Raw genomic sequence first — 27,677 nt, 5'->3', positions numbered from 1 at the left:
AACATACAAATAATTTATCATAACGCCCGCCACCACAGTCGCATGATCGATTTACAGACGCACGTTCGATATCTATCGTTTGGAGCTCGCGGTTTCGATAGGCAAACATTCTTGGAAATAACTCTATAAAATATTGTCATCTCTATTTGAAAAACAGGATTTTAGAACAATTCAGATGAATGACCCAAGAAAGAATATTATGCTTGCGGAAACGCAATACAAGACTGCAGATAGTAAGTAGTAATATCGACATCCCCATAGACGGAGTTCCTGGTTAGTATCGCAGTATGGAAATTGTATGTCAAAGCTTTTTGAGTTTTCTGTACTTCAATGTGCTTAAGAGGACAGTGCAATGTTTGCCGATGGCCTACCTTCTGTCGTTATCTTGTCTGACACGCACGCTTGCAACGAAGATTCTCGATGGCGACCTTCCTTTGGGACTGATGCTAAGCAACAGCGCAGACGGCATATCATTCTTGGCTGATGACGTCACGTTCCAGTCTGCATAGAGTACTGACACAGCTTACTGCATGCTCTAAGGACCACGCATTGTCAGTGCGTGTAGTGAGTAATTAAATGAAACATCAGTAGCACTAACGCAGTGTCAAGGAAACTAATTTAAAAGTGGGGAACCACAAAAAACTTAACGTCATAAAAAAAGACAAATGGAGAAGGATATAGCTTTGTGTATATCGTTCTGATGTGTGTGTGACAGTGGTGGCGTAATCAGAACTTTCAGCGGTAGTGCTCAGCATTCGGGAAGACCAAAGCAACAATTTCCACGTTATTGGGGATAGAGACTAGGCTTTCTATAATCTTATGGCTACAGTTTGTTGTGACCTGTAGTAACAATCACCTATTTAATTATTTTCCTTGGGCAGAATAACAGTAAATACAGAAATGACCAATAATATTAATAAGAAATTCAAATGGAAGAATGCTGATGTTCAGTCACAGAGGACCGGTCGGTGTGGCCGAGCGGTTCTAGGCGCTTCAGTCTGGAACCGCGCGACCGCTACAGTCGCAGGTTCGAATCCTGCCTCGGGCATGGATGTGTGTGTGTCCTTAGGTTAGTTAGGTTTAAGTAGTTCTAAGTTCTAGGGAACTGATGACCTTAGATGTTAAGTCCCATTGTGCTCAGAGCCATTTGAACTATTTTTTTTTTTTTTTGAGTCACGAGAGGTGGCACTTTCATTGGCTTTCACATGGTCTTGTTAGTGCAGCTGACTGTAATACTCGGTTACCTGGAACAGACGTACATATGTTCGGTGTTTTGAACTTTTTGTGAATGTTATCCCTTTCAGTGTTGTACAATCTATCGAGATCAGCTTACATCTTGATACGCCTGTCTTCATTCCGTTGAGAGATTTCCAGGTAGTATAGGACACCTCACAGTGAACTGGCATTTTCTGTGCAATTTTGTGAGAGAGTGCGGTGTCTACAGCAGCCACAGTCGTATTCATCAGTCGTCACTAGTGGCTCTAAATAGTTCCTTTGTCTCTAGGAAGCTCTGTCTTGACCAGTGTCTGGAAGCCGGCTCGGCATGTCCAGTACTGGTAATGTTGGTGTGTCAATTACCTCGATCTTTCTGATGCTGCTGCTACTTCTCGTCTCATTCGCGGTGGTACTACACCAGTGAGGATGGGGTTAGCTTGAAAGCAGCCTGACACGATGCATCCTGCGTCAGTGATGGTGATGTGCGTCTGTTTGAGATAGTATAGCTCCTTCCATTGTCGAGAACCTCAGCATTGTTACTGGTGCACTTGTGGTAAGCACCATACTATGCAGGTGTCAATTTGTGAATGTTAATGTTCGGGATACTTTCATCTCTGTGTCATGACGTTGCTGTGTGTAGGTTGGAATTCTGTCCAGTTTCACTCCTGCATATTTTGAAGTGTTTCCGTGTTTAAGCTCTTGTGATGCAATCTCACTCGAAGTGATCTTGCGAGTTCTCCATTTCTGGGCTGAAGGGCACTGAATAGAGTCGTGTTTTAGGCTCAGACCCCAGGACGGCTAGCCGGCGGGGGGGGGGGGGGGGGAGGGTGTGTGGGTGGGGAGGGGGTGCCATCAGGGCCCCGACCCTCCCCAATTTTTCAATAGAAGTGTTCATACAGCGTGTCCAAACCCCTTGGGACAAACTGAAGGAAGTTATAGTGGGTCCACAACCGATTATATTGAGATGGGGAACTGAAGGTTGGAAATGCATATTTATTGTATTTGGACATACACAGCGTACACTGCATAACAACAAACTAATAATTGTTCATAGCGACGAGAGCCAGTCTCAATGCATCCACGGCAATGGCGCATTAAGTTCTACATCATTCTCTCAAAGATCCCTGGTGACTTTTGTACCAGGAGACAGACAGCCTGGACCCCAACGAGCTGTTTCTACAGGGGTTTCATACACTAGTATCTTGATGTAACACCAGAAGGAAAAGGCTAGCAATCGTGCTGGCGATGAGACAGGACCTCCCCTTCCGACGACGAGGGTAGATGTTGTTTAGGTGCCCATAGACATTAGTATCGAAATGCACTCGTGTACTGCCTTGTTGAAACCACATCCTTTCACGGACCAAGGGGTAAAGTTTCCAAGAACTGTGGCAGCACACTTAGCAGGAACAACAGGTAACATGGACCAGTCAAATGGGGAGGCTTTGAACAAGCCCTGTGAGCTAGTTTCTTGTTATGCAGTGAAGGCTGTGTATGCCCATAACAGAATAAACATGCATTTTAGACCATTGGTTCGCTATCTCAATATAGTCGATTGTGGACCTACTATCCCCTATTTCAGTTTAACCCAAAAGTTTTGAGGCGCCCTGTACTTTTTCGTATATCAGTTTCCCAATTCTGTGCTTCACTTGTTGTATGTCACGAGGTAAAGGGGGAAAAAACGCACTTTCCTTCACATATACCCAAAAGGAAACATCGCGTGACTTCGTGTCTGACCAAGGATGCAGGGAGTGTCTCGGGGTGCTGTGCGCCCTGTCGAGCGTTGAGACAGAGTGCCATTGAAAAACTGACGTGCGTTGTTGTACCAGTATGGTGGAGCTCCATACTAATTGAAAATGAAGTCCACCTGAAGTTGCGGGAAAAGCCAGTTCTGCAGCATTTGAAGGCATCCCAACGTTGGAGAGGGCGCAAGGGAACCTGAGACACAGTCCTGCATTCGTGGCCACAGACACGACCCCGTGCGATCTTTTCTTGTGGAGACATGTGGAGGAAAGTGTGTTCATCTCCCCCTTACCTCGTGACATACAACAAGTGAGGACAGAATAATAGCCGCCATAACGTCCGTAGAAGCAGATGCAATGTGGAAAGTTTACGACGAATTTAGCTGTCGCCTAGATGTTGTTTGCTATGCTGCTGCTGGACACGTGGAGCATTTGTAATAGCGTAGCAAAAACTCTAAGATTTTGTGAGTATTTTCAATTCATACCATGTTTCTAGTACGTTTTTATCAATAAGTATGGAGCTACGAAGTCAGGTCTTTTTCTTTAAACACTCTCTATAGTCCGATTAGAATCTGAGGTTGAGTGTTGACACCTTGGTACACTTTTCACACTTTCGCCTCTAGCCAGCACTGTAATAGAGGTTGGATGAATTTCGTTATTCTATATTAAAATATGACACTCACTTTCTATGGACTTCTGAAATTACAAAAATTACTCCAAAAAATTAATGTTTTTCCAAATGTGGAAACATGTCACAAGATACAACATGATCATTTATCTAGGAGCAGATATTCGACTGAAATTTAAATGCGTTGCAATCAAGATAAGCTTCACGGTACTGTATTTAATAGTCAATATGTTACATTATTTCTCTACTACACAGCAATAATCAGTAAGCGAAATCAAATTTAGTGGAAGTACTATAAAAAAAAACAGTCACCAGTTAAATACGTTTTTCAGCAGAGCGTTATTGCAGACTAACACGAATTCACATTTTCAAGGCAAGCAAAACTATTAAAAAATTAAAGAAATTCAGTCCATTTGCAAGTATCACGTGTTTCAAGGCAAAAGGCTTACTGTTTGAAGGTACAAGATGGTGCATGACCGACGAAGTATGGCTTCACTGTCCACGTGTTTCAAAATATTTCTAACAATATACATCATTTTCCATTTTCTCACCAAAAAAATTCTATACCTGAAGAATTAAGAACGCACTGGGGTGGCAAAGTTATGGGTTAGTGATATGTACAAATACAGACAGGGGTTGCATCGCGTACACAAGATGTAAACGGGCAGTGTGTGGTGGAACTCTCATTTGTACTCAGGTGATTCATGCGAAAGGGTTTCCGACGTGATTATGGCAGCACGACAGGAATTAACATTCTTTGAAAGCGGTATGGTAATTGGAGCTAGACGTATGGGACATTCTCTTTCGGAAGTCGTTAGGGAATTCAGTGTTACGAGTGTGCCGAGAATAACAGATTTCAGGTATTACCGCTCACCACGGACAACGCAGTGGCCAACGGTGTTCACTTAAAGACAGGGAGCGGATGCGTTTGCGTTGATTTGTCAGTGCTAACAGACACGCAACAATGAGTGAAAAAAATCACAGAAGTCAATGTGAGGGGTACGGCGAAATTTGGAGTTAATGAGCTATCGCAACAAACAACCGACGCGACTGCCTTTCCTAACAGCACGACATCGCCTGCAGCGCCTCTCCTGGGCTCGTGACCATATCGGTTGGACCATAGACAGTTGGAAAACCATGGACTGGTCAGATGAGTCCAGATTTCAGTTGGTAGGAGCTGACGGTAGGGTTCGAGTGTGGTGCAAGCTCCGCGAAGCCATGGACCAAAGTTGTCAACAAGGCACTGTGCAAGCGGTCGTGGCTTCGTGGTGGTCTGGGTTGCGTTTACATGCAATGGACTGGGTCCCCTGGTCCAACTGAAACGATCATTGACAGTAAATGGTTAGCGAAAGACAGTGTAACATATTAACGATTCAGAGCGCCGTCGGCTCATTTTCCAGAACCATCAACAATTCTTGTGTCTCTACATATGATGCGTAATACGTGGGCTGATGTGTCGTTATCTTTAGTAAAGATGAAGCTCGAATGTAACTATTTTGATGCTGTGAGGTGATCGTCATCCTAACTAATGTAATAAATTGTCTCAAAGTACAAAGAAACTTACGCAAACAGTCATTAAAAATTCGCTGTACTCAAAGACGGTCTTTCTGAGTTAGAGATTCAATTCGGCAGCTAAACTGGCAGTGTAAGCCAAAGATTTTAGCGCGCTTGAATGTATTGCTCAGCTTTATGAACTTTAATTTATGACGTTATTCATTTTTTCGTCTCTCTACAATTTCAGTATTTTTGTTATTTCCATCGATCCATAGATTTTTTATGTTATTATCAGTTGGTAACTCGTGTTAAGGTGGTAGAGTACATACATAGGAGTGAACATTCTGTTCCGATTATTAATATTCTGTTATTATATTCTATTATTAATATTCTATTTTTTGACTTGTGGGTCCACAGTTGCTGTCTAGGCAACTAAGGTATTTCAAATCCGTCCTGGCAACTACTAAAACATGCGTTTTATTTTACCACACGCGTTTCGTTTTTCTTCTTTACAGCGTCAGCGACATTTTCGCCTAACCTAGACACTGACTGGTTTTAAATTAGTGAAACGAAATGTATATTGTGAGAGAAACATTTTTAATAGCTGAAAAGATGGATTTGATTTACCTTACGCAGGGCTAAATATTCTTGTTGGATCACTAAACGTACGTCATTTGCATTTGTCACTTTTGTTTGATATACTGCTTCTAAATGGTTCTCGTGTCTGTTATGAAATATAAAGTGTGCTTTTCTATATTACTGCCTTATAACCCTATTTGCAAAATTGATCTCTCACATACAATCAGTTTAGGCAAGATCATACAACGATGTATAATTATGAAATAAATAAAAGAAAGTTTTTGCTATTTGGAGTCTAAAAAGATGTGTCAAAGTAAACTCACATGTATCTATCTACTACACACATACTCTGTGAACCACTGTGAGGTACTTGGCAGAGGGTACTTAGCTCTGCACACACAGTTGGTATACGAGTGTCTGGCTAAACGTTTACCAAGTATTCATGTAACCTCTGACGTTCACTCGATACAAAAAAAAAGGCAAAATAATCATACGTGCAATGAAAATTGTGAAATAAATGAGAAATTGGATACCATTTACACACAATACTGATATACAATTTTATTTTTCGAACATATATGCGTACAGAAGTCGTTGACACTAAAGGTAAAAGTTAGATATATAATAGTACTTAGAGTATTGTAAATATAAATGCTGTATGGAGCAAATCGCTGACTTTTTCTCCGCGCTGCTAAAGCAAGAAAGTTAGAGATATTTCCTCCGTGGAGGAAATTTTCTCGTAACTGTGAGTTATTAGAAATCTATTCTCTGAACACTGATTCCGTATAGTAATGCTCATTTTGTGAGTCGGCATTCTCCTCATCATTACTATTTACGGGCGTCATATTGATTCCTTAAAAATACTACCACCCATTCCCTGTCCCCTCTTTGTTCGGTGGAGCTTGTTCTCGGTATCTAGTTACCTCAAAGTCGATAGTAAAACCACTGCTGCCTTCTGTAAATCTCTCAGAGTACATCTGACTGTCTTCTAGAAAATAATCCTGCCATCTCAGGCGCTTCACATATGCCCAGAAGGCTGCGTGCTGAGTGTTAACTTTTACGGCCACCGATTTTATGTTAACTGAACAGGTACGATACATAATAGTTCCGAGATTTGTAATGACAACACGCATGAGATCCATATCTACCCGAAGAGCTACATGACGCACATAATAAACGATTCAGTTGCAGACAAAATCATTGACACTCAGAGCTGTGTCCCAGCAGACATTAGCTCCTATAGTTTTGCACTTAACTGCACAAAAGTTTTTGTACAGGGTGCGGTGAGAAGAACTTCGATTTGCAGATGATTCTCGGGTGTCATAGGTATTCTCGTGTTCTGCACTTTCTGTCAATAAAACGTATGCGGTAACTGGTCCTATGCGCTCCAGTGAAAGAAAAAGCAAGTCTTCACATATATAATTAATTGATTGCAAATATAGATGATGATTATTCAGTGAAATAGATAAGTAGTATGTGGCGTCTACTAAAGCGAGCGTGTCATCTGAAAGGTAAGATGTCGGTTTTAGTACTGTAGTTAGCTACTACTGATTGTAGTGACAAATAAGAGCTTGTCACTGAATGGGATCGTAGGGAATACTTCTTCCTAATCAGTGATTGTATGTCACTGCCTTACAAGTACTTTTAGTCTCTTACTTGGTTCCTATATTTTATAGAGACTGAGCAGTAGTTTGTGTTGCTGGGTATTCCATCGCGATTCTTACCTTCTTACCGCTCATTTAATATCGAGTCTCAATACAATGACAAAATTAGGCAACGTCAGTGAAGTGTTCACTTGTATCATTGGCACTATTTCTTATGTAAACCAATGACGTATGTACCCATAATTTTTCACCATTATCAGATGCTCCAGGTCGCGTCAGGAAGGGCTTTCGGCCTCTGTCACTAACATTGCTTCAACCCACATAAGAATGTCATCCCCATGGAGAAATGGGAAACGCTAAAGGAAAAGAAGACGAAGAAAGAGAAGAAGATGGAGGATCAGATGCTCCAGCGCTGTTGCCCAGCGCCTAGAAATCGACTATGGAAGCAATTATTTTCTTTCTGTTTTTTACAGGTATTTACAGTGTCTAATGGAGCCCAACTTCTGAAAGATCTTGAGATTACGAATGGGGAGCTTCAACCTGTAAGTAAATACGAGAAAATTAGAAAAAAATTAGGAAATAAATTACATGCCTATCAATGTATTTCAAAGCCCAAAGTATAATCTATTTACCGTTGAAATCTATAAACGGTGACGTTATCTTTCAACGTGCTGTCCAGAAGAGGTATCCACCCCCTCGTACTTTTACGGATTTATGGACAGCCCAGCAGGGTTCACGGTGTCAATTCCCTTCAGCACTAGACGTTTGTCGAATGCATGACACGTCGTGTTGCTGCCCTTCTGCTCAGATAACTGAAATAACAAAGCAGAAAGACCAGCTACTTTGGGCTTTTGTTTACCGTCGGCAGCGGACAGAGGATCACCTGTAACCGAACATCATTAAAAGATTTATAAATATACCTCGACATTGTCTTAATAGCAAATTAAAATTCTAATATGGACCATGCGATTCTAAAGTAACAGAAAATGTGATAAATCTTCTATTTTTGTTTGTTTGTTAAATGCACGTTGCCGTTGGAGTCATATGGTTTTCGCAAAAGTGGACTGAAAAACATAGGATATTTTTCAATATGAAAAACATAAGTTGAAAGCACAGATATTTTTCATCAACAACTGGAGCTGTAGCAGCTCTGGGAATTGTTATTTAAGCAGATTTTCTTGCCAGTGCAAATACACTGAAGCGCCAAAGAAACTGGTATAGGCATGCGTGTTCAAATACAGAGATGTGTAAAAACACAGGATATGGCGCTGGGGTCGGCAATGCCTATATAAGACGACAAGTGTTTGGCGCAGTTGTGAGATCGCTTACTACTGCTACAACGGCAGGTTATCAAGATTTAAGTGAGTTTGAACCTAGTGCTATAGTCGGCGCACGAGCGATGAGACACAGCATCTTCGACGTACCGGTGAAGTGGGGAATTTCCCGTGCGACCATTTAACGAGTGTAGCGCGAATATCAGAAATTCAGTAAAACATCAAATCTCGGACATTGCCGCGACGGAAAAGATCCTGCAAGTACAGGACCACCTACGACTGAATAGAATCTTTCATTGTGACGAAAGTGCAACCCTTCCGCAAATTGCTACAGATTTCAACGCTCGGCCAACAAGTGTGAGTGTGCGAACCATTCAACGAAGCATCATCGATACGTCTCACTCGTGTACCCTTGATGACTGCACGACACAAAGCTTTACGCCTCGACTGGCCTGTTGATGACTGGAAACAGTCTCGGGCGAGTCTCGTTTCAAATTGTATCTAGCGGATGGACGTGTAGGAGTATGGAGAGAGCCTCATGAATTCATGGACCCTGCATGTCAGAAGGGGACTGTTCAAGCTGGTGGACGCTGTGTAATGGTGTGGGGCATGTACAGTTGGAGTGATATGGGACCCCTGATAAGTCCAGATACGACTCTGACAGGTGACACGTACGTAAGCATCCTGTCTGATCATCTGCATCCATTCATGTCCATTGTGCATTCCTACGGACTCGGGCAATTTCATCAATACAATGCGACACCCCACCCGTCCAGAATTTCTACAGAGTGGCTCCAGGAACACTCTTCTGAGTTTAAGTTTAAACACTTCCGCCGGCCACCAAACTCCCCAGACATGAACATTATTGACCACATCTGGGATGCCATGCAACGTGCTGTCCAGAAGAGGTACCCACCCCTTCGTACTCTTGCGGATTTATGGACAGCTCTGCAGGATTCTTGGTGTCAATTCCCTCCACCACTAGACAATTAGACAATAGTCAAGTCCATGCCACTCGTGCTGCTGCACTTCTACGTGTTCGCGGGGGTCCTACGCGATATTAGGCGAGTGTTCCAGTTTCTTTGTCTCTTCAATGTATAAAGTAAGCACCATGGCTGTTAAAGGTCCTATGGATGGTGCAAGGAGTTACTGTGAAGACCCTACTATTTTGCGTTCCCCAACACGCCTGGAAATTTGTAATAGTTTCAGACAAGTAACCATAAACTTGACCTTAGGCTACGTACGTGATTCTAGCATGATGGAAATCAAACTCACACTATACATTTTACTCGTGAACACTTCCATTATACGTTCACTGAAAAGGTGAAAAAGAAAGTGGCCAGCAGACTTGACATCATCTGTTCTTGTGAGCTGCTGTGAAAGTTCTTGTGCGCGAAATAGGTATCGAAACCAAAGAGAATATCCTGTAAACAATTTTCACTTCGATACAGTTCAACACCGAGCTTGTACGAAGGCGTGTAAGATTACTTTGAACAACTGTTGTGAATGTTGCACCTTGAACAAGTTGTACTGATAAATAAAATTCTTACAAAATGCGCCTACTAGAATTTTTATGAACTTCAGCAGTTCGGTGGCAAAATTAGAAATTTTCTCATTTTGGCTTAAAACGTACGGCTGAGCATTGCCCCTCTCTACCACTGTTGAAAGTTTTTGCCATCGTAACGGAAACAATCTGTTTAAATCAATACACAACATTTGGTAAACGCACTGTCAGAGTGGTCTTCAATCGTAAGACTGCTTTGATGTAGCTCTGCACGCTAGTCTATCTTCATGTCTGCATAACAACTGCAACCTACATCCAACTGAAACTGTTCGTGATAGTCAAGTCTTTTAGACTTTGGATGGCACAAGCTGTATCCCAGCAAGGAATCCCCCCTTTCAGTGTAGCTGTCCCATAAATTTGTTGTCTCCTCAGTTCGAATCACCACCTCTTCATTAATTATAACGTCTACGTATCTAACCTTCCGCATTCTTCTACGACACATTTAAAAAGGCTCTATGCTTTTCTCGTCTGAAATGTCTATCGTCCGTTCTCACTTTCGTTACGTCCACTATTGATTCACTTCCGCACAAGGCTACACTCCAAACCAAATACCTTCAGAAACGTCTTACTAATGTATACATTTATCCGGTGGACTTGGAAAAAATCTCAATGATAAATATATACTCTATTTGATCAACAGTATCTGGAAAAGTATTAGTGGACATTTATATGGGGTGTCCCAGCTGTTCACCTTTACGGCGGCTTCAGCTGTGCTGGCGAAACTTTCATTGAGGAGTGTGAATGTCTGTGTCTACTTTCTAACTCATCCCAAAGATCCCAAAGGTGTTCTGTTGGATTCACTTCGGAACTCTGGGCAAGTCAGCCCATTTCAGGAATGTTATTGTTCAAAAACCATTGTCTCACAATTGATGCTTTACGAGAGGGTGCATTGTCATGCTGATGTAGTCATGGTCTCCGAACTGTTCCTCTATAGTACGCACTACACAATGCTGTAAAATTTGCTCACATCCTTCTGCAATTAGCGTTTTCTTAAGTAGAGTAAGGGTACCACAACCGAACCACGGAAAACCCGCCCAACCCTAAAACCATCTCTTCCGTACTTCACTGTTGTACTACACATGATGGCAGGTAAAGTACTCGCATTCGCCAAATCTAAACCCTTCTTTCGATCTGCCACGGGGTATAGCGTTTCCAGATTTCCACTGTGCAATGGTGTCCCTCTTTGCACCACCTCAAGTGACGCTTAGCACTGCCTGCAGGAATGTGTGGCTTATGAGGTGCTGCTCGACCATTGAACCCCTACTTTTTAACTCCGCACGCACAGTCACTGTGTTATCTGGACTGCTGGTAGCACACTAGAACACGCGGTTATTTCTGTCGCTGATTTCATGTGATTTTTTTTACAGCCACACTCGGCAAAGCTCGATCGTCCCCGTATGTTAGTGAATGAGAAAAAAAAGTGTGTGAAATCTTATGGGACTTAACTGCTAGGGTCATCAGTCCCTAAGCTTACTCACTACTTAACCTAAATTATCCTAAGGACAAACACACACATCTATGCCTGAGGGAGGACTCGAACCTCCGCCGGGATCTAGTGCATGAGAGCTGCGTGGTCATAGTTTATCTGTTGCTTTTCCTTCGTGTTTCCACTTCACAATCACATCACTGACCGTCTACTTTGGGAGTTTTAGAGGGGTTGAAATGTGCCTGATGAATTTGTCACTCAGGCGACATCCAGTTACTAATCTACGTTCGAAGTCGCAGATCTCCGCGGACTGACCCATTCTGTTTTTACTGCTTCCGTACTGACAACACAAACTCTCTGCCCCCATTTATACTGTTGTTCCGCCTCTTGTGACATCAGTAGGTCATTTTCAAATTACATAGGGATGTCTGGATGCTTTTGAGCAGATTTGACGATTTCATGACTGAACGTAAGAGACTCAACTATTCTACTCACCAGTAAAATGTGCCATCCGTGCCATCCGTGAAATGGTCTTTTACATCGTACTACTCATTGCAAAGAGAGGAACTTTGACAAAGATCAATGTCAAAGTACAAGATGACACAGGTCGCGTCTCTCCGGTGCAGTCATCCATTTCCTCTAGTTACCTGAAACTACTGAAAGTAATAACAGATTTTCAATAGTAAATCAGTCACAAAGCCGCATCAGGTATTATTTTACATATAGGTTTCAGTAATCATAAAGCAAAATTAACCACGAGAAGTCAAGTATTGTACATATACACTAAGATTTTTAACTTACTGGGATTCTGGTTTTAAAAAGAAGACAGAAATTAAATCATATCTGTGGAGCATCCGGCTGTTCGGCGTTACCATTATTTCCGCAGGTGACATGTGTTTTCATTAAAACGACATCTCTTCAAATATTCACTGTGCTGTATGTAAAAATGTAAATGTCGTGTGACCAGGGGCACCCGTCGGGTAGAGCGTTCGCCGGTTGCAAGTCTTTCGATTTGAAGCCACTTGAGCAGCTTGCGCGTCGATGGGGATGGAATGATGATGTTTAGGACAACACAACAACCAGTCTCTGAGCAGAGAAAATCTCCGACCCAGCCGGAAATCGAACCCGGGCCCTCAGGATTGACAGTCTGTCGATCTGACCACTTCTTTTTCTTTTGGATCTCATTTTGTTCTATATTGTTCGTTGAATTTGTTCGTGGCGGACGTCCGATGACACCCGTGCAGGTTCTTTGTTGATTCGTGCACTCAGTTTTTAATTACAGATGGTAGCTAACCCTCTGACCGAGCACGCTGAGCTAGCTTGCCGGCGATCACTCAGCTACCGGGGGCGGACTTGATAGGTAAATAGCTAGAGTACCCGTAGTCTCGAGTGAACTGAGAGTCTCTACATAGTCGAAATTGGACCTCAACTGCCGTGACTGCTACAAAATGTGCACGATGTTCTCTAAACGTAAGTCTCTGCACGAACCGCAGTTTTCGATGATCACACGGGTTGGGAACTATCCTTGTTACCTGCAGAAGCATCGATATTAACCGTGGAGTTGTTTGTCATTCATCAAGCTATACTTTACATTGTCGATTTACACGTCGACGAAGACGTAATATGTGCCGACTTGACGGGTGCAGTACAGTCTTTTAAGAGGACAGTTGAAGGAAAATCTGTAAATCCCCTGGAATACGGTATACTGAGAAGTCTCAATAGAGCACACGAGCTGATTCATCTAAATTAAATGCCAGGACACGTTTATATAAGCGGAAACGAACATGACAACTGGCGAAAAGGTCGCAACGGAGTTTCCACTCACATAGCCCTACCATTCAGTGATTTTCATAACACACTCGTCAACTAAGCAAAGCTAGAATGGACTGTATTAGTAGACATGGACTGAGACATCAAAGAGCGATTCAGTAACAGATCTTACGTCACCTTTAGTTTATCAATTCGGTGCTCACAGTGAAAGAGCTTGTTACTGTTAACAGACTAAGAGCAGGTCACTTTAATACTAATAAGACAAGAAATTTGCTAAGATTAATATCTTCTTCTAGTTCCCATCACTGCCTCATTGAAGAAGACAGTGTACATGTACCATTATAATGTAATAAATACAATAATCCCAGAACAATTACATTGCATAATACACTACTGGCCATTAAAATTGCTTTACCAAGAAGAGATGCAGATGACAAACGGGTATTCATGGGACAAATATATTATACTAGAACTGGCGTGTGATTACATTTTCATGCAAATTGGGTGCATAGATCCTGAGAAATCAGTACCCAGAACAACCACCTCTGGCCGTAATGACGGCCTTGATACGCCTGGGCATCGAGTCAAACAGAGCTTGGATGGCGTGTGCAGGTACAGCTGCTCATGCAACTTCAACACGATACCACAATTCATCAAGAGTAGTGACTGGCATATTGTTACGAGCCAGTTGCTCGGCCACCATTGACCAGACGTTTTCAATTAGTGAGAGATTTGGAGAATGTGCTGGCCAGGGCAGCAGTTGAACATTTTCTGTATCCAGAAAGGCCCGTGCAGGACCTGCAGCAGGCGGTCGTGCATTATCCTGCTGAAATGTAGGGTTTTGCAGGGATCGAGTGAAGGGTAGAGCCACGGGTCGTAACACATCTGAAATGTAACTTCTACTGTTCACAGTGCTGTCAGTGCGAGCAAAAGGTGACCGAGACGTGTAACCAATGGCATCCCATACCATCACGCCGGGTGATACGCAAGTATGGCGATGACGAATACACGCTTCTAATGTGCGTTCACAGCGGTGCCGCCAAACATGAATGCGACCATCATGATGCTGTAAACAGAACCTGGATTAATCCGAAAAAAGACGTTTTGCTCTTCGTGCACCCAGGTTCGTTGTTGAGTACACCATCGCAGGCGCTCCTGTCTGTGATGCAGCGTCAAAAGTAACCGCAGCCAGGTCTCCGAGCTGATAGTCCATGCTGCAGCAAACGTCGTCGAACTGTTCGTGCAGGTGGTTGTTGTCTTGCAAACGTCCCCATCTGTTGACTCAGGGATCGTGACGTGGCTGCACGATTCTTTACAGCCATGCGGATAAGATGCCTGTCATCTCGACTGCTAGTGATACCAGGCCGTTGGGATCCATCATGGCGTTCCGTATTACCCTCCTGAACCCACCGACTCCATATTCTGCTAAGAGTAATTGGATCTCGACCAATGCGAGCAGCAATGTCGCGATACGATAAACAGCAATCGCGATAGGCTACAATCCGACCTTTATGAAAGTCGGAAACGTGATGCTACACAATTCTCCTCCTTACACGAGGCATCACAACAATGTTTCACCTGGTGGCGCCGGTCAACTGCTGTTTGTATATGAGAAATCGGTTGGAAACTTTCCTCATATCAGCACGTTGTAGGTGTCGCCACCGGCGCCAACCTTGTGTGAATGCGCTGAAAAGCTAATCATTTGCATACAACAGCATCTTCTTCCTGTCGATTAAATTTCGCGTCTGTAGCGCGTCATCTTCGTGGTGTAGCAGTTTTAATGGCCACTAGTGTATTTTAAATCCGAAGCATTATTTTTCTCTCCTTGAGGAGCTCTTAGTTACATGAATAGGTCCATTGCCAAATGCGTTTGCCACTTCACCCGCATTTGTAAAACAGAATTTTAAAAGTACATTATATACTTTGTAAATTATATACATTTCTGTGTGTATATTTTTATTAAAATATTGTAACCTTTATTGTATTTGTGTAGTCAGACTAATGTATTTTTATTCACATTACCTAGCACACTTGTTCTCTTATCTCTATACAAATTGGTTATGCAGTACATTGTGTTTTGTGCTTTGTAACACGGTCATAAAAATGTCCTCTGTATTTCATTGTGTGACATAACTGTATATGGTGAAATGGGCTTTGCCTGAAATCAATAAATAATTATAAGGTGGAAGTACCTTAGGAGGATGATGAAGGTAGTTGTGGATGTGGCTGCGCGACGCTTGCATTCAGTTTCTTCGGGTAGATATGAATCTCATGAGTACTGACATCCCAAGTCTCGGAACTATTATGTGTCGTACCTGTTCAAATAACACAAAATCGGCTTATTTGTCACCAGTTCCCATGGTTCCCACGTACTGACAACTTGGTGGTGGGACCTCCATAAAACAAGGCCCTATGATGCCATAATCTCCAGGGGCGGCCAAAATGATGGCCGGAGACTTTGTTTGGAACTTCAGAAGTCTTATTATCAGTTCTTGTCACATGTGCCAACAGCGCACGTGTCACGAGCAAGAGAGTGATTCCCTTGATGAACAGCTTAACAGCAACCGCTGGAAAAAAAGCAATAGACTGGTGTCAGTCCCCACGTGAAAGAACAGTCTCGATACACTGTAGCATGGAAAAATGAAGCACCACTGATGCCTCTATTTCAGACAGAAGCAAGGTGCGTGCAAGATTCATCTTCTTTGCAGTTTGTTATCGCTGGGGAAGGGTGGCTACAGTAGGAAATCAGGACTATTTTTTGAAGATCGTTTGCCGTTAACTGCAGACTAAAATATGCAACAAACTCGGCAAATTGGATATAATTAACTCGCTTTGACGTGGCCGTCTCCCATATAACAGGCCATAAACTTACTAAAGAGGTAAAAATTCGATAACACAGACGAATTTGAGATAAAGTAAATCAGCAAGTAAGTCGAATATTGGTTTAAAAAATGTGATGTTTTACTTGGTATACTCAAGTCAGCATTTTGTACTAAGGAATAAAACTTCAAAATAAATTACTGAATCAAACTTGTTTAAAAAGGCAGTTACAAAGTACATCTTAATCAATGCATTCCATAGATTGTGAGTATACTTAGATAACACACGCTATAGGTTCGGTGAAAACTGTAATACATGTAAATAATAATAACGATAGTAAAACATATATAATGTCACATACCAATTTTACACTATTTTTTTCCTTTCTTTATTCTTTTCTGAAAAACCCTTCTCTCACAGTATGCGTTTCATAATATTAACACCTTATCATATTTCTGAGGTCGTTACAGACAGATGCTGGCTCAGTTTTTTTGATCCAGCAAATGGGAAGTTGTGATACACATAATGGAATCAGAAATTGTCGCTGTGACCCTGACATCAATAGATAGTGTGTGTAGTGCATGTAATGAAACAACATATGTATAGTATGTGTAGTGACAGAGAGTGAGAAATGAATGAACAGTGTAGCCTTTTATATTAATAGATAACTTCTTCGTAAAACATTGTTGTACATGAGGGATAAACCAAATGGTGTAACATTTGTTTAAAGAGACGAGCCTTATATTCGGGAGAGTGGAGCCTCCAGTATTCATCTGGTTAACCTGATGTAGGTTTTAAGTGGTTTCCCTAAATTAATTCCGGCAAAAGCCAGAATAATTCATAGTACAAGGCCACGGCTGACTACCTGTCGCTTTCTTGTCAAACTAGACCTCTCCGTAACATCTTTTCTTTCAGTAGTGTTATACTGCAAGTTTCGCAGGAAAACTTCTGTGAAGTTTGAAAGGTAGGAGATGAGGAATTGGCGAAGGTAAATCTGCGAGAACGGGTTGTCAGTCGTACTATGGCAGCTCACTTGGTAGAAACCTATCAGGCGAAAGATAAAGGTCCCGATTTCGAGTCTCTGTCCGGTAGAGTTTTGAAGCTTCGTATCAGTACACGTTCCGCTGCAGAGTGATAATTTTATTCTGTGCACATTATTATTGCTGTTATTAAACTGCAGTACCAGAACTTGTCTATTATTCTTGTAAAAGTGATCTGCAGATGAATAAAATTACTGTCGCTGAATGAGATCTACCGACTTTTGTTCTCCAGCCACCGAATTGGCTCGTCCAGTTCTGGTGTTGAACGCAGAATCCAGTCCACTCTGCACTTTAACTTTGTCATCAAATACATCTGCTCTAACGGGGCACCATCTAAGTCGTCTTTTGGATACACTAAGCACCATAATGACACAAAACTGATGAAGGTTTAATGCGTGTTAGGAAACCGAACAAAATTTTGTTGTGGCAATGACACGAACATCCTTCTCCTGATTGCTCGAATCGGAAAGTCGTCTTGTTCACATGAATGGTCTCCGTTATGAGGAGGACTTCCCGCCACATGAAAAGATTAAGTGATATTCCGAAGTACAGCACCATGTACACTAATCAGCCAGAACATTATAACCACCTACCTACTATCGATATAAACCTGTCCAGGCGATGGCAGCGTCACCTGGCGAGGAATTACTGGTAGTCAGACACACACACGGCGCGTGTGGTATCAGTGAGCTATCTGAGTTTGACGAAGGGCAGATTGTGATGGCCCAGAGGCTCGGTACGAGTATTTCGGAAAATTTACTACTTGTCGGGTGTTCGGGGAATGCTGCGGTGAGTGTCTTGAATATGTGGCGGAACCAAGGTCAAACCACGTCCAGATATCGTGGTGTTGGGCGTCCACCCTCATTACAGATGTCGGACGCCGTAGGGTGGGTAGACTTGTAAAAGCGATGACGGCGAAACTATCATCTGCCTTTAATGCTCGGCAGAGTACAAGTGCGTCAGGGCTACAGTGTACACACAGTGGGCACTACTAACGATGGGCCTCCGCAGTCGACGATGCATGCATGTGCCAAAGTTAGCACCACGACATCGGTAACCACAACTGAAATTGGCAAGCAACCGTCGTCACTGGACTCCGACGCAGTGGCAGTGCGTTACATGGTCTCATGAATTCTTGCAAGGGAACAGCTCCATGACATCTGTCCTGCAGGACGGAGATGAGCTGGCGGCGCTCCATTATGCTCGTGGGAACATTCACGTGGGCATCCATGGGTCCAGTGAAGCTCGTCAAGGCACTATGACGGCCAAGGAGTATAGTACACTGCTTGCAGCTCATGTACACCCCTTCATGACGATCATGTTTCCCGACGACAGTGGAGTTTTTCAGCAAGATAATGCCCCATGATCCAAGGACAGAAGTAGCTGGAGTGGTTCAAGGAACATAGTGGGGAGCTGCAATTGATGTGCTGGCCCCCCATCTTGGCATATCTGAACTCGATCTAACACATCTGGGATGTAATTGAACGTGTCCTCAGAGATCATCGCTCCCCTCCCCGAAATTTACGGGAATTAGGTGACTTGCGTGTGCAGATGTGGTGCAACCTTCCTCCAGCGACCTACTAAGGCCTCATTGCTTCGCAGCGGTTATCCGTGCCAAAGGTGGACATACCGGATGTTGACATAGGTGGTCTTAATGTTCTGGCTGATCAGTGTATGCTGCTGTCAGACAGAGATTTTGATCGGGCTCTCATCTGTAGATCACATATTTTAGACATTAGCTAACTGCGTGAAATTCTCTGTGCCCCACTTTCCACCTGTTGACTGTAATGCTTCGCTAGACAATACGCATCATGAGTCATACGTGAGAAACCATACAATATGTTCCACAAGTGAATAATACGGATTAAAAGTAATTTAGTATTGGTTCAGTACAAACATATTGCTGACACTAGAACAGGATTTTACGAGACAAGTATAACAAGACCTTATAAGTCTCATGATATTCAATCATAAAGGCTGTGGAGACTTTGTTAAGCGTCAGGAATCCTACTGACGACGAGCTGGTGTAAGCTGTAAGAAGAAGTTAATGGGTAACCCGTCAAGAGACGTCACAACTTACGAGTGAAGAAATAACGGATTCGTAGGGTCATAAACTTCTCGCATGGAATAATTTTTATTCGTGGTTGTAAAGGAAACCAAAGATATCATTACCCCAGTTGATGCAACACAAAGGCAGTTGCAATGCCCCGTTGGCTCAAAGCGTAGAACGCAATACTGAATAATATTTTGCAAGTCACAATGAAAACCATAACAGGGACATTTTCTCTTGTACTCTGTGTTATGGTTCCATTGTTTTCAAGCTGTGATGGAATCCGTGAATAATGTTCATATGCAGCTGGAGGAGATTTCACAGTCTAATTTTGTCATCGGGCTTCCTACTGAATCCATGTGTATGTAGCTGAGTGATACTCGTAGATTACACCAAAGTATAAATTCGTCGTTTCGCTGTAGGTGTTTATTTTAAAAAAGAAGAAGGAAAAAAAGCTCTGGCAGACGGCCCCATCGGCAATCACTTGCACCATATACATCCTACTGATCATGTACCTGAGGTATGTTGCATTGGTTACAATTAATAATCCTGGTGGAGGACGGCTGCAAGGTGCTGACTAAGCAATTAGAATTGCAAATTACAGTCGCCTTGCTTGAGAGGATGAAATAGCTCGCACCACTACTAATGAAATGGAAATTGAAAAAAAAGTTCTCAGCAGAGAAGAAAGCTGCTATTACCAGAGGAACAGCTGTATCTGAGGATTTCATAAGTCATGAATGGAGATAAGTCGGCTAATAAGATGGATACTTAGCAGAAATGGCAAAATTTCCCGTCTGCTATTAATGCACAAATTGCTGTAGGGCTTGGTACTGCTGTAGTTAGTCACGTTTCTCCCACAATCATTTCACGACTGGGATACTATCCCGGGAATCCCGTGCTATGAATTCCACGTAATTGCTCATGTCTCCTAATCCTACCATAATATCGTCGGGGAGGCCAACGGCAGCAGATCAGAGTGATTCTGTTAAGTGAATCTCGGTTCGATGTAATGAGCGACTGTGAATACCACAAGATGTGGTCAGCACGTACCCGAAACAAACTGAAACGCGAAAAAGTATGGTAGATCTGGGTTTACAGTCTGGTTAGCATCACCATGCAAATGTTCGGCATAAGCTCACTTACTGGTAACTGTTTTCTGCCAACATGTGTTCACATTTTTCGTAGTGAAGTTGATCCGTACCCAATCTTCATGGACGACAGCAGAAACCAATCCTTGCTGTTGGTACGCTGGAGACTTGGGGACACCACATGAACCGAGCGGCTGGCGTATTCTACGAATCTGAATTCCACAGTATCTCTCTTTCGAGACAGACCCGTTGCACAGATCATGGCACTATTTTCTCTATTCGGGGCATTCTGATAGTATTTAGGTTGGAATGAGACACTGTGTGTGCAAACCATCTGAACAGTTTCGTGGAGATATCCCATACAGAAGCCGGCCGGAGTGGCCGAGTGGTTCTAGGCACTGCAGTCTGGAACCGCGCGACCGCTACGGTGGCAGGTTCGAATCCTGCCTCGGGCATGGATTTGTGTGATATCCTTAGGTTAGTTAGGTTTAAGTAGTTCTAAGTTCTCGGTGACTGATGACCAAAGAAGTTAAGTCCTATAGTGCTCAGAGCCATTTGAAACATTTGAACCCATACAGAACACCTGCATCCATGATAGGCTCACTTTTCAGTGATCTCTTGACATGCCTCTTGTCATTGCATCATACAGAGTGTAACATGTGTTTATTATGGTAGTGAGTATGTTAAACGTAATTTCTGCCCTAGCATCTGCATAAAATGAATACTGATGAGTTCTGCAGGGCATTTCCGTTTATAAAAGAAACTTTGGCAAGCTCTCATCGTCTCACGTGTGCCTCTTTGCCGTGTAAAACATTAGGATCTGTATACAGTAAACATTCATGGTGTCGTACTTCAACGACAACAGCTTGATGGCGTGGTCTGTCAATAGAATCTGTGTGTGACTTCAGTCACAAAATACTGTGGATATTTTCAGTAGCAGTAAGTGCGATATTCTCGGGGTGTGGAAGCCTAGTCAGCAGAGCTTCCTTATTGCCTTGCAGCAAGATAACACCTGACCACACGTCCCACGAAAAGATTCCTAAGCACCTATCACACCATTTCTCCCCTCGTATTCAAGTCCAGTAGACCTATCTTCAGCTGTCACAGGCATTAGGTATGTGCACCCGGGAAGCCATAAGAAAATTGCTAAGTACCAGCGAACTAGGCAGTTTGACTGAAGAGACGTGGTAGACAGTACATACAGCGCACAAACATCTTCAGTACATCTTTTTTGTCAATGTTGTGACGCCTTAGAAGCTCTCCGCGTTTGAATAAATACTTGAATGTTCTTATTGGGACGTCTGTTCTTTGTGTGACACTTTCTTTGTGACACAGTTTACGAGTTATACTGCAAACAGACATTAATGTTTTGCACGACCCCAAAACATTAATGACACGATCAGAGCCTACTATTTTTTTTCTTTACAAAGAAGATAATCAGCAACATTCACCAGCATTCAGAGTAAAAGTAATTGTATTCTTAAAGAGGTTGAAACCCTTTCTACGAGCGAGACAGTGATATTAATGATGTCAAGCGAGATGTGATGCAGCGTTTCCACACTTCGTTTCACCTGACGTTATAAATAAACTTCACTACACCCAGTATCATGATTACATTTTTGCTTCTGACGGGCTCCATGATTTTACTAGACGATGTATATCGATGTGTGAGATTTTGATCATTAAAGAATTTTGTACGGTCTATGGAAGGAATATTGTAAACTAAAGACAGTGAACCTAGATTTAATATCAAACATGTTGTAATACAGATTGCTGGAATGGAATGAACAGAGAAAAGACTAATCTGCGACAAATGAAAGAAGAAGGCAATGGTACACCGCTTACCTGTAATAATGATGAAAGTGTTGTGGAATGTATCATGGACACTGCGTGTGGTTTCAGCAACCATCGTTGAAATATATATGGACTGACGCACGTTTCTCTTCCACGTCCTGGCCAAGGGAAACAAACAGAAATAGAACCAAGTGATCGTCTGGAAATATTCTAGTACCACACTATCGCAAGATGAAGATATGCTGATGAGAATGAGAGAATTAAAAGATTCATAACTTTGATCAGAGAGAGGTAGGAACAAGAATGGTACAGTATAAATCTAAGAGACTACAAAGGACGCTGCTGTTATTTCTCTTAAAACGATAAGTGAAAAATGAAAATTGTTTGACATCTAAAAAATGAAAATTACCGAATGACTGATTACGCTCTAAAAGACATTATTAAACGTATATTCAGTGTCAAAAGTACAATGAGGTCGTTACGTGTCAGATTTTTTTAACGTTTTATGTTGCATTTCTTAAAGCAAATTTTTTTGTGTAGGTTGTTCTTTTAGTTTCAAATAAATACTTCATTTTATTATTTTACAGTTAGCTAATTTTTTCCCCTTGGGTATCACCTATCTACATTAAGATAAAAATCGTTTTTGCGTACAGCATGTTGTGTTCCATGCATCATTGCGTGGATAAAACATCATGTGTAATGAGAGTTTCACACAGCCATAGTAGCTACGCGCAAGGCTATTCCAGATGTGAAGCCCATATGTAAAATGGAAAAAAGTGCAATCCTTTTGAGGATTTTGTCACTGTGTCAGATTACAAAACAATGCGTTAATGTAACTGATGAAGTGGAACACACATGACGTGGTGAAAGTCTTAAAATCAAATAGGATGCATGGCAACAAATTTAGCAATTTTAAAATCTTTATCTCAAGGACTTCATATGTGTGATAGATGCGCCTCCGCAGAAAAATGACTTTCTTTCAGACATTTAATGTGCTGTGTGACCCACGCGGAAAAAATATTTCATTGTACAGCTGTGCGTACTTGCCCTGACGCAACAGTCAGCAGCGACCGGCCGTCACCGCTGTGTAACGGGACATCCTCCTCTAGCAATACTCTTCCTCAACTGTAGTTGTCGATACCAGCATTATTTTTCGAATTTTCGACAGGTCAATACTGTCTCACCTGATTTTCTGAAAACTTTCATGCAATTTTATACACAGTATGTTACATTTCGAGCTAAAATTTATGAAAAGGAATTACTTTATTTTGGATGATATGATCAATAAGTACTAGTTCTGAATGTACAGTTAAAATTATTTTTTAAGAAACATTTGAAATTATGAATTATTTGGCACATTTAAAATTTCTATTATTAATTACACAATCTAGTACTGTTTATTATGTTTATTTCCGGATTCATTTATGGAACAATAATCAAAACAAATAGAAATTCGTTTGTCAAGAAAAATTGTAAGCCCTTTCGAATGTTGTTATTTCCGCTGAGTGAGACGGTAATAAGCATGCCTGTGATGTGATTGGAGGTATTTTTGTATTTTGTGCGAACAACGTAATTTCGGCTTTGTCAATGTAAAAAATCAAAAGACTGTATGATATACTAAAATGTGACAAAATATATTAGCGTAACAACAAAAATTCTGCCACAACAATCTTCAAATTTATTTACATCAATTCAACCGTAAGAACCTAAAATGTGAGGTGGTCTGGCAGCTTCAAGAATCAGACCCCTAGACAAGAAGAACTGGAGCAAAATCTACGTGAAAAGATAAGTAAACTAGAAAGTTTACTGTAATCTTCGCTCCTCCTCATAGCGGAGAGCCGCTACTTCTCACGCGAGTAGCTCCTCAGTTAGCATAGCGAGGCTGAGTGCAGTCCTTTCCGTTCCTCCAAGAAAAGTAACCCGTTGCAACACCGACAATCGATCCCAGATCCTCCGCGTACTGGTCAGACATACTGCACACTCAGCTACGGAGACGGACACAAAATGACAGGGTCGTCTATTTTGTAAGATAGAAACTTACTAATGCTAACGTCATTATTCAGTCCATCCTTATCTCTGTCGTCAAATTACGATGGTTTTGGAACCTACAGGCCGTCATTTATTTAATGATTGATTTGATGAGCTTAAGTGAACGTTTATCACCGTCATACAGAATATTATGTTCCTAAACATCTTAAGCACTGTGTTGTTATGACTGAAAACGAGGTAAACGCAAGCAGAGCAAGTCAGAGTTATTGACAGAAGACAAATATATCAAGCCATAAAGAAACAAAACCAGTTAAATTGAGTGTTAATGACAAAGTAGGCAGAAGATAGATGCAAGAAGGGAGAAAAGTTGTAATTTAACGTCTCGAGAATGTCGAAAGCTGAAGGACGGAGCACTATCTATGCTGCAAGAGGGCACGAGAAAGAAGTAGCCGTGGCAAATCACATTCACAGTTGAAAAATTCAACTATGTAGACTCAAGCACAACTTCACTACTTGAAATTAACTACGTAGGCTTCTGTGATCGTTGTAAAGATGATTAAAATTATAGAGCCGAGGAAGGCCGTTACAATAAGGTCGAAACGTCGGTTTTGTAATTTATATATTTTAAAGGATATTATATTTTATACAATAAAGCGGTACTACACCCAGAAGGACTTTCATCTTCACAACTTGAACTTCAAATCAAAAATGACAATCGATAAATAAATCCATAGTAACTGGAGTACCAACACGCGAAATGAAATCTTATCTCTGTAACCAGCTGCAGCCCTGTTATCAATACATACTGGACACGTCTCAAAATATTCATTATTCCTTCTGAAAGATGATTGTTGGTGTAGATGTGTTACATAGCGAAAGCTTGTGCTGGGTATCATGAGGAACAAACTGAGAACAGGAGTCCATGTATAGAAACGATAATCAAAGATGGTACACGTTCGATGCCCTCTAAGGTTCTGAATGCTGTCACACCCATTGTGAGTAGTTCCGTCTTGGGAATGTCAAAAGAACACACGCGTGTACTGCAGAAGAAGAGGCCTAGCAGCGTTTGATGACGATTGACAGTTTCGACAGACTGTAGCTCTGTTAAATGACACTTCCGGACATGGTTTTCCTCCACTCAGTTTGCCTCACGAGACTCTTCTACAACACCGCCCTATTAATATGCTTTGTGAGACAGTTACTTGTTACCTAGGAGCACCATACATGGGTACAAACCAACTTGTAGTCAAATGGATGGTAATACCATAATATCATGACCTTTCTGCTCATATGTTCAAATGTGTGTGAAATCTTATGGGACTTAACTGCTAAGGTCATCAATCCCTAAGCTTACACACTACTTAACCTAAAGTATACTATATCCTAAGGACAAACACACACACCCATGCCCAAGGGAGGACTCGAACCTCCGCCGGGACCAGCCGCACAGTCCATGACTGCAGCGTCTGAGACCACTCGGCTAAACCCGCGCGGCATTCTGTTCATTATAAACTTTTAAGTGAAACACTTTGTTTTCATGATGCTATTCATACAAGCTGGTTTCCATATCAAATAATTACATATCAAATGCAGTGAGAACTTTGTTGTCAAATTAATTTGTCCTTTTTTCCTGAGTAATGCAGGTAATAATAACCGACTGGAAGTTGTTTTTGGTGCTTGTTTTAAGACCACATAACGTATAAATGCATGTTTGACATGAAAACATATAATCTCAATCTCCAAGAGTAGCTGATAAGAAATTCTTTATTCACAACTTGTGTCGATCTTCAAATCATTATCACGTATCTGAAAGTGATTTATAAAATCTTACGTGCCAGTATTAAAGCTGTGGCGTCAATTAACGTATAATACATTCTACGTCGTTGCTATCAATAGTAAAATACATTACAGAGACAAAAGTAAAACAAACCAATACTGTTAATCTTCGTCCATAAAAAAAATGGCTCTGAGCACTATCGGACTTAACATCTGAGGTCATCAGTCCGCTAGAACTTAGAACTACTTAAACCTAACCAGCCTAAGGACATCAGACACATCCATGCCCGAGGCAGGATTCGAACCTGCGACCGCAGCGGTCGCGCGGTTCCAGACTGAAACGTCTAGAACTGCTCGGCCAGAACGGTCGGTTCTTCGTCTACATTTTACACTGAATTCCACATGAAAATTTAAAACAAGACTGTTGTAAGTAGATGACACTTAATAGCGTTCCACTTAACTATCGACAGTAGTCACTTGGGAACGATTTTATGTTATTTAACGCCACAGTTTTTAATACTGCACATGTAACACGTTATAAATAGAGTTTGCATACTTGATGAAGATCTGATGGTCGAAACCCGTTGGGAATAAAGAACTATTTAATCAGCTGCTTTTGGCGCTTCAACAATGACGTTTTTCAAACATTTACGAACTGTGGTGAACTTCCTTCATGAAAAATGTTGTAACACCAATACTGCAAGCGTTTGTTGTGGCCTAATCTACTGTAAATGTCACCATCTATCGATGAAGCTGCGGATTCTTACGGGCAGATAAAAAACTCTTTAAGAAAGCGACGAACTATATTTGATTATTGTAGAATTATTCTTAACTCGATATTGTGGTTTACTTGTGGACAAAGAATTTTCTTGGAAGGGGCACATTGAACGAAACAGTCTTTACCTCCTTTTCCGCCAGCAACAAAGAGCGGCGTGACCTCGTTGGCGGTGTTGAAGCCGGCGGAAGCTACAGAGGAGCGTGGTTCCGTTAAGGCTGCTGCAGCGGTAGTGCCGGGTTGTGGCAGTGAGCGGCGTTTATATGGAGGCCTTGGGGAGGGGCGCTCTTTGCCTCCACATGTGTGTGTGTGTGTGTGTGTGTGTGTGTGCTGCCGCGGATCGGGTCACCCGGCCACACGCAACCGACTGTGCAGGTGGTTATGCAAAGAGCCGGCGACCAAGGAGATATTCTGATGTGAAAGCTTCTATTTGCTCGTTGGTCTAACTTTCTTTAATCACGAAACACCGTCAGATTTTAATCGATGATAATTAAGTGTCTAATAAAGCGTAAACAGTGAGTGAGCCCACAACGGATACGTCATGTCTGAACATGTTTGTCGCGCAGTATTTGTTTTGTCTGTGACATAGTCGTATCACTGCGGGCGAATGCAAGTGATTGTTATGAATTTGCTTTGTGTAAAGTTTATAAACTGGTGTTGCGTGGAAAAGCGGTTAGCCGGCCGCTGTGGTCACGCGGTTCTAGGCGCGCAGTCCGGAACCGTGCGACTGCTACGGTCGCAGGTTCGAATCCTGCTTCGGGCATGGATGTGTGTGATGTCCTTAGGATACTTTAGGTTTAAGTAGTTCTAAGTTCTAGGGGACTGATTACCACAGCTGTTAAGTCCCATAGTGCTCAGAGCCATTAGAAAAGCGGTTAGTTAGGACACTGACTCGGGTGTCTCTGTGACGACCTTGCGTAGAACTCTAGGATCCAAAGTTAAACAGTAAAAGTATTCGCCGGTATATAAATGAAAATCAGTATTGAACCGAAAACTACAGAATAATGAAAGATGCATCATATGAATTGTAAATATGCTCAGAATTACAGAAA

The 27,677-nt window shown here is 42.0% G+C and overlaps 1 long non-coding RNA gene across 2 annotated transcripts; it reads right to left on the bottom strand.

The window, feature by feature from the left end:
• Nucleotides 1-6,201: 6,201 nt before the first annotated feature.
• Nucleotides 6,202-26,861, bottom strand: LOC126272958 (uncharacterized). 2 transcript variants are annotated; one of them, XR_007549281.1, is made up of 6 exons: nt 26,754-26,859; nt 22,137-22,243; nt 15,486-15,860; nt 12,019-12,179; nt 7,892-8,142; nt 6,202-7,799 (listed from the first exon to the last, which is right to left on the bottom strand). It is a non-coding gene; the product is annotated as an uncharacterized LOC126272958 (long non-coding RNA). The 2 variants fall into 2 exon arrangements; XR_007549282.1 differs by lacking the exon at nt 22,137-22,243 and having other exon boundaries at nt 26,754-26,861.
• Nucleotides 26,862-27,677: the final 816 nt, after the last annotated feature.

The sequence above is a fragment of the Schistocerca gregaria genome, chromosome 5, assembly GCF_023897955.1.
Source record: "Schistocerca gregaria isolate iqSchGreg1 chromosome 5, iqSchGreg1.2, whole genome shotgun sequence".
NCBI classification, from domain to species: domain Eukaryota; kingdom Metazoa; phylum Arthropoda; class Insecta; order Orthoptera; family Acrididae; genus Schistocerca; species Schistocerca gregaria.
The sequence above is the reverse complement of the archived record's forward strand: the minus strand, read 5'-3'. Positions and strand labels throughout refer to the sequence as shown.